This window comes from Mastacembelus armatus, chromosome 3 (assembly GCF_900324485.2).
Source record: "Mastacembelus armatus chromosome 3, fMasArm1.2, whole genome shotgun sequence".
Taxonomy (NCBI): Eukaryota; Metazoa; Chordata; class Actinopteri; order Synbranchiformes; family Mastacembelidae; genus Mastacembelus; species Mastacembelus armatus.
In genome coordinates this window covers 14,609,956-14,622,655 of record NC_046635.1, presented here as the reverse complement: position 1 = coordinate 14,622,655, position 12,700 = coordinate 14,609,956, and the positions used below count along the sequence as shown (strand labels likewise).

General features: G+C 40.6%; 1 protein-coding gene across 1 annotated transcript in view; it reads left to right on the top strand.

Moving 5' to 3' along the window:
* The window catches only part of LOC113138270 (CUB and sushi domain-containing protein 1), a 950,854-nt gene that overhangs the window by 812,872 nt on the left and 125,282 nt on the right, over positions 1-12,700 (top strand). The window lies entirely within an intron of this gene.

Here is a 12,700-nt window from a genome sequence, read left to right as displayed (position 1 = left end):
ACAGCGGTTAGCTGGGGTTTTAAGTCAGCTACCTCTTTCTTCAACTCACTTAAGCCAAGTGATTCTCTATCTTTCTATCACTACTAACACTATATCTAATGAATTAGCTTCTTCTCTAATATTCCAAATAATCAACCTAAGTCTTATCTACCTCTTTTTACACTGGGTTACACTATCCATCCTCGTCACTCCCAGAGAGAACCTCACCATCTTCAGCTCTGCTACCTCCAGCTCTGCCTCCTGTCTTTTTCTCAGTGCCACTGTCTCTAAACCATACAACATTGCTGGTCTCACCACTGTCTTGTACACCTTTCCTTTCATTCTTGCTGACACTCTTTTGTCACACATCACACCTGACACTTTCCTCCACCCGTTCCAACCTTCTTGCACACGTCTCTTCACTTCTTTTCCACACTCTCCATTGCTCTGGAGTGTTAGGTATAGGTATTTAAAATCCTCCACCTTCTTCACCTCTGCTCACTGTAACTTGAGTCTGTCTTATGTACACGCATGTACTGTGTTTTACTGCGGCTAAGCTTCATTTCTCTCCTTTCCAGAGCAAACCTCCACCTCTCTAGATTTTCCTCCACCTGCTCCCTGCTCTCACTACAGATGACAATGTCATCTGCAAACATCATGGTCCATGGAGATTCCTGTCTAACCTCATCTGTCAGCCTGTCCATCACCACAGCAAACAAGAGGCTCAAAGCCGATCCTTGGTGCAGCCCCACCTCCATCTTGAACTCCTCTGTCACCCCTACAGCACACCTCACCACTGTCTTACAGCTCTCATACATGTCCTTGCACCACTCGAACATACTTCTCTGTCACTCCAGACTTCCTCATACAAAACCACAGCTCCTCTCTCAGCACCCTGTCATACACTTTTTCCAAATCTACAAAGACACAATGCAGCTCCTTCTGACCTTCTCTGTACTGCAGGATTAATGGTGAAGGTAGAAAATTCTAATGTTGAGGAAAATAAGAAGGACAAACAGAAACATAGGGCAAGAAATAGAAACCTGCCTCCTCCATATGCTGTCTCTATGCCCATGGCTGGTCCACCAGCTGCACAGCCTCTCCAGGCCCAGGTGGCTGCATCGGCAAGTACCCAGTCACATGGGATTTCAAAAGAAGAACAAGAAGGTGAAGCTGAGCAACTATATCCTGACTTATCTTCTATTTACATAACCCCTAAAACATCAAAAACCCAGACTGAGAAAAAAACTCAAAATTCACCTGATACTTAAAGCAGAACAAAGTCTCCCCTAGCAGCTACGTTTGATTACTGGCTAAAGAGCCAAACCAACAAAGGGGAAATACACCAGGTTGCCAATGATGACATTCCCTAATCCTCAGCCTATGCCACAAGATGCACAGGTACAGGCCAACTGGAATCAAGAAGTGCTCATCTAGAGACCATGGCAGCCAGATGAACTGAAGGAGGTTGCAGATGAACTACCAGACCCTCAAAAGAATGGCGGTGAGAAATAGGAAACAGCAATGCAGTAATTACTCACTATGTATAACCCTACGTTACAGGAAGTAGAAGCTGTGTGTCACAGATTCTTCAAACTCAGATGGGCAAACATCAGACCCGCAACATGGTTAACCACGGCAACGGTGGGATCACATTAATTCACCGCCACAACGGAAACCCTGTATGAAGCTGTGCATACTGCTTTTCCTTTGAGAGTCTGCTGGCCTGAGATTCATAATACCAGACAAAAAGAGGGTGCATTAACTTCACTAACCTTGTGCTCTCTCTCTCCCCTAGTTTGTGCTCTCTCCCTCTCTCTCTGTACCTTCTGCAGGTGTCCCTGGTCCTGGAGCTGTATATCACTGATGTGCAGTTACTGGTCCCACCAACCTGCAGTGTCTATTTGTTGTCTATTGTTGCTGTTCTTTTCTCTCTGCTCTATCCACTCACCCCAACCGGTCGAGGCAGATGGCCGCCCAAACTGAGCCCGGTTCTGCTGGAGGTTTTTTCTTCCGTTAAAGGGAGTTTTTCCTCTCCACTGTCGCCAAGTACTTGCTCATAAGGGAATTGTTGGGTTTTTAGTTTTAGTTTTTGTAAAGTGCCTTGAGATGATTTGTATTGTGATTTGGCACTATACAAATAAAATTGAATTGAATTGAATTGAATTGAGTCAGCAGCTGATTATCGCACCCACATAGAAACTGTATTTGCTGCTCACTCCGGAATTGACCCAGATAATGCGGGATACACTCACCTGTTGAAAACTGCATTAGTAAATGGTCTTCAACCTGGCCTAAGAAGATGAAGTTATGTGTTGGGCTGGAAAACAGAGACTTTGCCAAATGTATGGACACATGTCTTACACGCAGAAAGGAACTGAGTGGAGGCTGACATGAACCAGGTAAAGAATCTCCAAACTGCTCAGTTGATATATTACCAGCAGGGAACTACACAAACCCTCAGAAGGGGCCTGAAATCTCAACAGAACAATACAAGAGGACGTTATAGGAATCAAGGATTTTCGCAGAATCAGCTTCAAAGAGGACAGCTTAACATGGATGTACAGTGTTACACCTGTGAAGGATATGGACATATATCCCGTAACTGAATCAACAAATACTGCCGAAATACAATTAAAGACTGTGAATGATTGGGCCCCAGGAAACCCATATAGTGACAGTGATCTAGATATGGAAATACCGTGACTATTAATGTAAAAAAAAATTCTAATTTGTAATGTCTTATGATTGATAATTGTGGTGGTGATTGTGGTGACACTTTGTGTGAAAAGGGGGGAATGTTGTTGTTTTACACAGGTTGTCAAAGGGTCACTTAAATGTGTTGCGCTAAAGAATGCATGGTATTGGGGGTTTTAGTGTTTTAGATACCTGTAAATAACTGCCAATATTGTTTTGCCTGAAGATAGAGGACACCTGAAAAAACATTTGGAGAGGTTTTTCAAGATGAGCCCCTCAGCTATATAGACCTGAAATTTAGGGGAGAAGACAGAGAACGCTGAGATGATTCATCACACTTGTGTTTGTCCTTGAGAATTAGCAACTCTCACAACCTAAAAGAAATTTCCTGTTATTTAACCAGAAATGGGTTAACCCCCAAAATGTGACTGTGAAAAATAGGGTCTGCTGTCTGCTGGACATTGAATTGGTCTCAGCTGGGTTCTGCTCATACTATACTCCAAGTTGCCATTGTTGTTTACATCCCTACTACAAAAGCGGCGCCAGCAACAGTGTGTGACGTCATCCATGATGCTGTTGCTAAGATACAGACCCAACATCCTGATGCATTCATTGGAATTACAGGGGATTTTAATCACGTCTCTGTCCTCCTGCCTGACTTTGTACAGCATGTGGAGAAAGGACATTAGATCTGTTCTATGCTAATGTGAAAGATGCTTACAGGGCTGTACCTCTTCCAGCACTGGGTAGATCTGATCACAGCATGGTCTGTCTTCAGCCCACATTCAGACCCTGTGTACAGATGCTTCCTGCTACCACCAATTGTCACTAGAGGCAAGGGATTCATTGAGAGACTTGTCTGAGTGCACAAACTGGGATGTACTGCTGGAGGAGCAGGAAATGGACACTGACATGGACAGGAGAGTCAACATCATCACTGACTACATTGATTTCTATAGGGACACAGTACTCCCAATTAGGACAGCCTGGTGCTATCCTAACAATAAACCATGAATCACCAGTAACATTAAAGACCTCCTGGCAGATACCTCCTGTAGACCGGTGGCTTTGACATCCCACATCATGAAGACCTTGGAGTGGTTCCTTGTCCGTCCCATGAGGCTGCAGGTTGAGGAGGATCTTGATTCCCTTCAGTTTGCCTATCAGAAACACATGGGAGTGGAAGATGCAGTGCTGTACATGCTGCACCTGGCATATGCCTATCTGGATGTGCCTAGTTCGTATGTGAGGATTATGTTCTTTGGCATCTCCAGTGCTTTCAACACTATATGGCCTCCCATACTGAGCTTTTATGTATGGGGTTGACCCCTTTCCTGACGTCATAGATTATGGACTATTTGACATCCAGACCAGTATGTCAGGGAGGGGAGGTGTGTTTCTGGGATACTGGAATGCAGCACTGGGGCTCCACAGGGGACTGTTCTTGCTCCTTTTCTGTTCACAGTCTACAAGTCAGACTTTTAGGTATAACTCAGAGTCCTGCCACATACAGAAGTATGATACAGCTGTTGTGGCATATGTGTTCGGTGGATAGGAGGGGGAGTAAATGGACCTAGTGAAGGCCTTTACTGATTGGAGCAAAAAAGAACTATCTTCTCCTGAACACTACCAATACTAAGGAGCTGGTGGTTGATTTTAGGAGATCAAAAGCACCATGCCAGTCAGTCTGCATTGATGGACAGGAGATAGAGACTATGCAGACCTTCAAGTACCTAGGGTGGTGGACGAAAACCTGGTGTGGTATATCAATGTGGATGCAGTGTACAGGAAAGGGCAGAGTTGTCTCGTTGTCTTGTACTCTCTCTCTCCCCTAGTTTGCACTCTCTCCCTCTCTCTGTTCTCTCTCTGTACCTTCTGCAGGTGTCCCCGGTCCTGGAGCTGTATATCGCTGATGTGCAGTTACTGGCCCCACCAACCTGCAGTGTCTATTTGTTGTTTATTGTTGTTGTTCTTTTCACTGTCCTCTATCCACTCACCCCAACCGGTCAAGGCAGATGGCTGCCCAAACTGAGCCTGGTTCTGCTGGAGGTTTTTTCTTCCGTTAAAGGGAGGTTTTCCTCTCCACTGTCGCCAAGTACTTGCTCATAAGGGAATTGTTGGGTTTTTAGTTTTAGTTTTTGTAAAGTGCCTTGAGATGATTTGTATTGTGATTTGGCACTATACAAATAAAATTGAATTGAATTGAATTGAATTGAATTGAATTCTTGAGACAGCTTGATTCCCTACAATGCCTGCAGTGACATGTTGTGCATGTTCTACCACACTGTCATTGCAAGTACACTGTTCTATGTTGTCTGTTGGGGAAGTGGCATTACAAACGGGAACTGTAGGCGCCTAGACAAACTTGGGAAAAAGGCCAGTTCTGTGCTAGGCAGGGGGCTGGATCCTCTAAGAACTGTGGTGCAGGAACAGATGTGGAGGTAGCTGTTTGCTATAATGGATAATAATAAACACCCCCTCCACGACATCCTAACTAAAGCCCAGCTCATACTACAGGATTTTTAGCCTGATTTAGTCCCGATTTCCCCCTCCCGAGAATTGGAGCAAAAATTTTGTCTAACACCTTGGTCCTGTTGTTCAGCACAGATGATCTCCTAATGTGAGGCGTTCACAGATCAAATCTTGGATTTCCCGATCTGCTTGCACAAACCCGGGGCCACCCCGATTAATATCGAACATGTTTGAGATTTAGGATTTTAAATTGGGATGATGATGATTTCATCAGTATTTTCAAAATAGTCAATAAGAAACTCTACAAGAAGACAGAAGTAACGAACATGTTGAAATTACGACCGCGAAACCTGTAGTATGTACCCATTGGATTTCAGAGATGGAGGAGCAACTTGTTGAGATGTGGCAATAACATGACTGTGTATTTAATGTTTCATCAAATCTGCATCACAATACAGATAAGGAAAAGAGCTGGGGAGAAATCGCGTCGGTTTTAAACATATAAGGCGAGTATAGAAAGCTGCTAGTGCACTAGGCTAGCACATGTAAACAAACCGTTGAAGCGTCAGTGACCATCTACTATACGCGTTTACATCTGCTTTTCCGCGCTCCCTCTGGCACGATAAGACTTATTTCACTGCCCTTAGAACTGAGACGTTGAGGAGATTTTTTGTCCCCACAGCCATTAGACTTTTTAATAGTAACTGTTATGCTATTTATGCTATATGTTATTGACTGGGAGCCTTCATTTGTTTATTGTAATATAGTGAAATTTCTATTTTAACCCTCTGGGGTCTGAGGGGGGTTTTGGGGCCTGGACAAATTTTGACATGTCCTCACATTTGTGCTTTTTTCAGTGTTTTTTAAACATATTAATGTCTAAAGTCTAATAACACTGTAATCAGCACAAAATTGGCTACAATAATATGTGAGCAGCAAGTTTATACATGATTGTGTTTTTGAGAAAAAAAGTGTTTATGCATGGTTAGTGAAAAACTACAATTTTTTACTCACTGAAATAAGACCATAAAACACAAACAGAACATTGGTTCACAAGACTTTGGAGACCTGCATGTTGTAGGCTAAAGTGTTTACTTCACAGTGTTGTGAATGTCATCTTGTTCACACATTCACAGTAAACAATACACTGATTTAAATTTTCTAAGACACTTTTTGTCCAGAAAGGCCATATGCAAGAGGGTGTGTCTGAGGATGAATAGTCATGTGATTTACCTGAGAAGGCAAAAGACGCACTGAACGACCAGACAAAGACGCGCATAATGAGCCTTTCAGTCAATGTAGATGGGACGGATTAGTGCAGCACAATATAAAACAATGAGGAGCCAAACGATCCTCATTTGAGTTAAAATCAGTGTTTTTAGTCTGAGGACAAGCTAAACTATTTGTCTCTGTGTGGAATACAAGAAGCGCTTCTTCACATCCGTGACGCACCATCATCCAAACGCGCCGAAAAAGTGAGTAAATTCTATGATGAAGTTTGATATTTTGTGTCATTTCTCGGGGGGTGTGCACATATTTACCTGGTTCACCTGCGATTATTTACATGTGAACAGTGGACAGTGTACAAGGCGGGACCGCATTACCTGTAATGAGGTGAGACAGGAAAAAGCGGACTTCTCCTTACGTTCATACGGATTAAATAAAAAGTGATGATTTGTTTTTGACTTGAATTATTTCACTTAAAAGAAAACATTGCAAGCTTTCTAGCCATATAATTCTTATTTTTCTGAGGCACGTATTCACTGAGATTGTAGTTGTTTTATTTACGCGTCTGTGAAGAGAGATGACAGACAGAGAAGATAGACAGCGCACCGTCTGCTTTCTTTATTTTACAAAAGCACAGTGTTTTGTTGTTGTTATGAGTGTATACAAATAAAACTAGACCCTTTACAGATTCTAATGATATATTGCTCTTATCTGTACGATCAAAACCAGCGGAGTAACTTAAGTTTGTTTTGGCATTATCAGGAGAAGATGCCACAAAGTGTGCCAGCGTGTTCATCGACCATCATTAAACAACCTGCTTGTTGCAACACGTCTTCACGTGCTCCACAACAACACTAAACTGGTCGCAGAGGTGCCTGCCTATAAATCGGCCTAATTTGCAGTGAAATAGGCTGATGCCGATTAATTAAAATGTGCAAAAAATAGATCGACCTCTAACACATTTTAATAAATAAAATTCCATATGTTTTTAATGCTGAGAAAGCGATTTCTATTGGTTTTTTTGGGGTTTTTTTTTGCATTTTTCAACATGTGAAAACAGAGCCACAAAATTTTTTATGTAAATGATCCAACTAGTACATTTTGATTCTCCAAATGACCTTCAGCACCTTCGGAAGAATTATTGAGGAGCCAAGAGATCCCAGGCGTCCTCATGAATTAAAATTTTAAAACCCTTGTTTAATGCAATGGTATGTTCATTAAAAACCTAAAACTAGGTATTTAGGAACTTTAGAAAATGTAACCTTTCAACAACGTTCAATATTTAATGAGTGAAGTTAAGCCTTTAATCCATAGGCTTTGTTCAATGACTTGTTTAAAAAGCAAAGAAAAAAAACTATATTTTCCAACTCCTTCAGTGAACAGGCATATTGACTTAGCAGATAAGTCAATTTTAACAACAAAGGCTGACTTTTCTTTCTCTTCTTCCCTGTAATTAAAGTCAGTGAAAGCAGATCTACAACTAGAAAATCACACTCAGTTCATACTCATCTCAAACCTGATCTCAACTCCTGACCTTGCAGACACATGTTCAAACACACCGTTGTTTGTCACCAATTAGTCTGCATTTAGTTTACGAAGTATGACTTTGATAATAAACTAACCACACCTGAGTGTAGCCATTTAATTTTTCATCACCAATATGGATTTTCATTATAAGCAATCTGGAGATAATTACCTAAGAATGAGATTTGTAATAAAATATATTTTGAAGTGAGATAAGGGAGAAGATTTGTAGGTAGGATCGATGAAGAAAATTGATATAATTCTAGACAGAATAGAAGGGAAAATTCAACCTCAAATAAAAAAAAACGAATGGAGGTTGAAATTTGGCTGTTAGGACACAGGATGGTTCCATGCAAACCCTTCAGAATAGCTATAGTAAAAGAAGGTAAATCAATATCATATTATCCACATGTTCTATTCTATTCCTTAAAGTATCATTTTACTTTAAAGTTGACCTGTTAATTATTCCTCTAACATAACATGACAAAGAATTTTCATAGTTTTTTTATGGCTAATGAGATGCTACTGTAAATATTTATTTGAAGAATTGATGTGGAATCCTTAATGCAGTTCAACTACATTGCTGCCTACCAAACATCTTTCCTATTGAAACACTGGAAGGCACCAAATGTTCCGCTCCTACACATGGATTTTAATAGTCATATTCATTGCACTTCTATTTCATAATCTTTTGAAATTAAAGTTGAAGGTTTAGAGTTTCATTATATCTATGATATCCTGAAAGTAATACCTAAAATGACTGCCTCACATCTGGCATTTACTTTTCTCAAAAAACACTAAGCGTGTGAGAGAAGATAGTACTTCATGCAGCCTCATGTAGTTTTTATCACTTTGCCATATAGACCCAAGATATTCCCTCTTGCTATATGTAGAATATAAAGGAGAATTGTTTAATAACAGTAGTTATTCTTAAATTATTGAAAATATTATGCTGTAATTACATATTTTTATTTTTGATCTTTCAAATGCTCTTCTTTGTTCTATTTGCTAATCCTTAATTTTGTACATGAGTAAACCAGAAAACAATCAGTTTATATCATACATGTAGTTACCTCCTGTGTTTCTGCCAACTATTATGTGACCCTTGGCTTGTCTTCACAATTTGTATGCGCCTTCCAATATAAGCATCAACTGTTGTCTTTGTTCAATTCAATTCAATTCAATTTTATTTGTATAGTGCCAAATCACAATACAAATCATCTCAAGGCACTTTACAAAAACTAAAACTAAAAACCCAACAATTCCCTTATGAGCAAGCACTTGGCGACAGTGGAGAGGAAAAACTCCCTTTAACGGAAGAAAAAACCTCCAGCAGAACTTGGCTCAATTTGGGCGGCCATCTGCCTCGACCGGTTGGGGTGAGTGGATAGAGCAGAGAGAAAAGAACAGCAACAATAAACAACAAATAGACACTGCAGGTTGGTGGGACCAGTAACTGCACATCAGCGATATACAGCTCCAGGACCAGGGACACCTGCAGAAGGTACAGAGAGAGAGGGAGAGAGCACAAACTAGGGGAGAGAGAGAACACAAGGTTAGTAAGATTAAATGGTGGAATATACATGAGGTGGGAGGAGAGAAGAGAGGGGAGGGGAAGGGAAAGGGGGGGGTTAGGGTAGGGGAGCTCAGTGCACCGATGGTCCTCGGGCAGTCTAGGCCTATAGCAGCATAACTAAGGGATGGTTCAGGGTTGCCTGAAGCCAGCCCTAACTATATGCTTTGTCAAAGAGGAAGGTTTTAAGTCTAGCCTTAAAAGTATAGAGAGTGTCTGCCTCCTGAACCCAGGCTGGGAGCTGGTTCCATAGGAGAGGAGCTTGATAACTAAAGGCTCTGCCTCCCATTCTGCTTTTGGAAACTCTGGGAACCACAAGTAGACCTGCACTCTGAGAGCGAAGTGGTCGATTGGGATAATATGGTACTATGAGGTCTTTAAGGTATGAAGGAGCTTGATTATGAAGGGATTTGTATGTGAGAAGAAGGATTTTAAATTCTATTCTATATTTTACAGGGAGCCAATGAAGAGAAGCCAATATAGGAGAAATATGATCTCTCCTGCTAGTTCCTGTCAGGACTCTGGCTGCGGCATTCTGGATTAATTGGAGGCTTTTTATGGAGATATTGGGACATCCAGATAGTAATGAGTTACAGTAATCTAGCCTTGAGGTAACAAATGCATGGACTAGTTTTTCTGCATCATTTTGAGACAGGATGTTCCTAATTTTGGAAATGTTGCGCAGGTGAAAGAATGCAGTTCTAGAGATTTGTTTTATGTGTGAGTTAAAGGACATGTCCTGGTCAAAAATAACTCCAAGGTTTTTTACAGTAGTGCTAGAGGCCAGGGTTATGCCATCTAGAGTAGCTATTATTTGAGAAAAGTTATTTCTGAGATTTTTTGGCCCAAATATGACTTCTGTTTTCTCCGAGTTTAAAAGTAAAAAGTTACTGGTCATCCAGGCCTTTATGTCAGTTAGACAGGCTTGAAGTCTGGTTAACTGGTTTGTGTTAACAGGTTTAACAGATAGATATAACTGAGTGTCATCTGCATAGCAGTGGTAATTAATAGAGTGCTTCCTAATGACATATCCTAAAGGAAGCATGTACAGGGTGAACAAAATCGGTCCTAGAACGGAGCCTTGTGGAACTCCATAACTAACTTTTGTTCGTGTGGAAGGTTCATCATGGACATGAACAAACTGGAATCTGTCCGATAAATAGGATTGGAACCACTTTAACGCTGTTCCTCTGATACCAATCACATGCTCCAGTCTCTGTAATAAGATATTGTGGTCAATGGTGTCGAATGCTGCTCTAAGGTCTAGGAGGACAAGTATTGAAACAAGTCCATTATCTGAGGCTAAGAGAAGATCGTTGGTAACTTTCAACAGTGCTGTTTCTGTACTATGATGTGCTCTAAATCCTGATTGGAAATCTTCAAATAGTTCATTCCTGTGTAAGTGGTCTGATAGCTGCTTAGCAACAGCTTTTTCTAGGATTTTAGAAATAAATGGCAGGTTGGATATTGGTCTATAATTAGCCAAGACTCCTGGATCAAGACTAGGCTTTTTGAGTAAAGGTTTGATTACTGCAGTCTTAAAGGCCTGTGGTATGTAGCCTGATACTAGAGATAAATTTACCAAGTCCAATAAAGATGAGTTGATTAATGGCAGGGTGTCTTTAAGCAGTCTAGTCGGGATGGGGTCTAAGAGACACGTTGATGATTTCGATGAAGCAACTACTGATGTAAATTCAGAGAGATCTATGGGAGAGAAGCAGTCTAAACATAACTGAGGTCCTACAGATGATTCAAGAGCTACTGTAGTAGAAGATTCATTTATTGCAGGTATAGGAAGCATCTGCTGAATTTTATCTGTAATAGTTGTGATTTTATTTGTAAAGAAACTCATAAATTCATCACTGCTGAGAGCTAAGGGAACACTGGGCTCAACAGAGCTGTGACTTTTTGTCAGCCTGGCTACAGTGCTGAAAAGAAACCTGGGATTGTTCTTATTTTCCTCGATTAGTGATGAATAGTATGCAGTTCTGGCTTTACGGAGAGCTTTTTTATATGTTAGTAGACTGTTTTTCCAGGCTAGAAAAATTTCCTCTAAGTTTGTGGAACGCCACTTCCTTTCCAGCCTTCGTGATGCCTGCTTTAAGGTACGAATATGTAAATTATACCATGGGGCTAGTCTTCTCTGATTCACTAACTTCTTTTTCAGAGGGGCTACAGAATCAAGCATTTCACGCAGTGAGGTTACAGCGCTGTCAACAACATGATCAATTTGATAGGGAGTGGGATTGAAGCAACTGCCCTCCACTATGTTTATACTTGGCATAGATGTAAATAAAGATGGAATCATTTTCTTAAATTTATTAACAGTGTTGTCGAATAAACATCTGCTGTAGTGGAATTTTCTTCCAAACGCTGCATGATCCATCATTTTAAATTCAAAAGTTATTAAAGAATGATCTGACAAAACAGGATTTGGGGGAAAAACTATTAGATGTTCAATTTCGATGCCATAGGTCAGAACAAGATCAAGGGTGTGATTGAAACAGTGGGTGGGTTTATTAACATTTTGAATGAAACCAATTGAATCTAATATAGAATTAAATGCAATGCTGAGGCCGTTATTTTCAACATCTACATGAATGTTAAAATCTCCCACTATAATGACTTTATCTGATCTAAGCACTAAATCAGACAGAAAGTCAGGGAATTCAGTTAAAAACTCTGAGTAAGGGACAGGTGGACGGTACACAATGACAAGTAGAACTGGTTTTTGTGTTTTCCAGTTTGGATGTGAGAGACTAAGAGTAAGGCTCTCAAATGAGTTATAACTGTTCTGAGGATGAAAGTTTAATAATAAGTTTGACTGGAAGATTGCAGCTACTCCTCCACCTCGACCTGTGCTTCGAGGAACATGATAATTTTTATGACTGAGGGGGGTTGATTCATTCAGACTGACATATTCATCCTGCTGTAACCAGGTTTCAGTAAGATAAAGTAGGTCAATTTGGTGATCAGTTATCAAATCATTTACTAACAAAGATTTAGATGAAAGGGACCTAATATTTAATAGTCCACATTTGACAGTTCTGTTTTTCTGTTCAATAAGAGGAGTTGTCTTAATTTTTATTAAGTTTTTATGAATAACTCCTCTTCTGTTAACTTCTGATTTATTTGATTTTATATGTTCGAGGGGCAGACACAGTCTCTATGTGGTTTGAGGGGGGCGGCGGCTCTAAGGAAACTGCAGAGAGGCGTTTTAGACTGAGT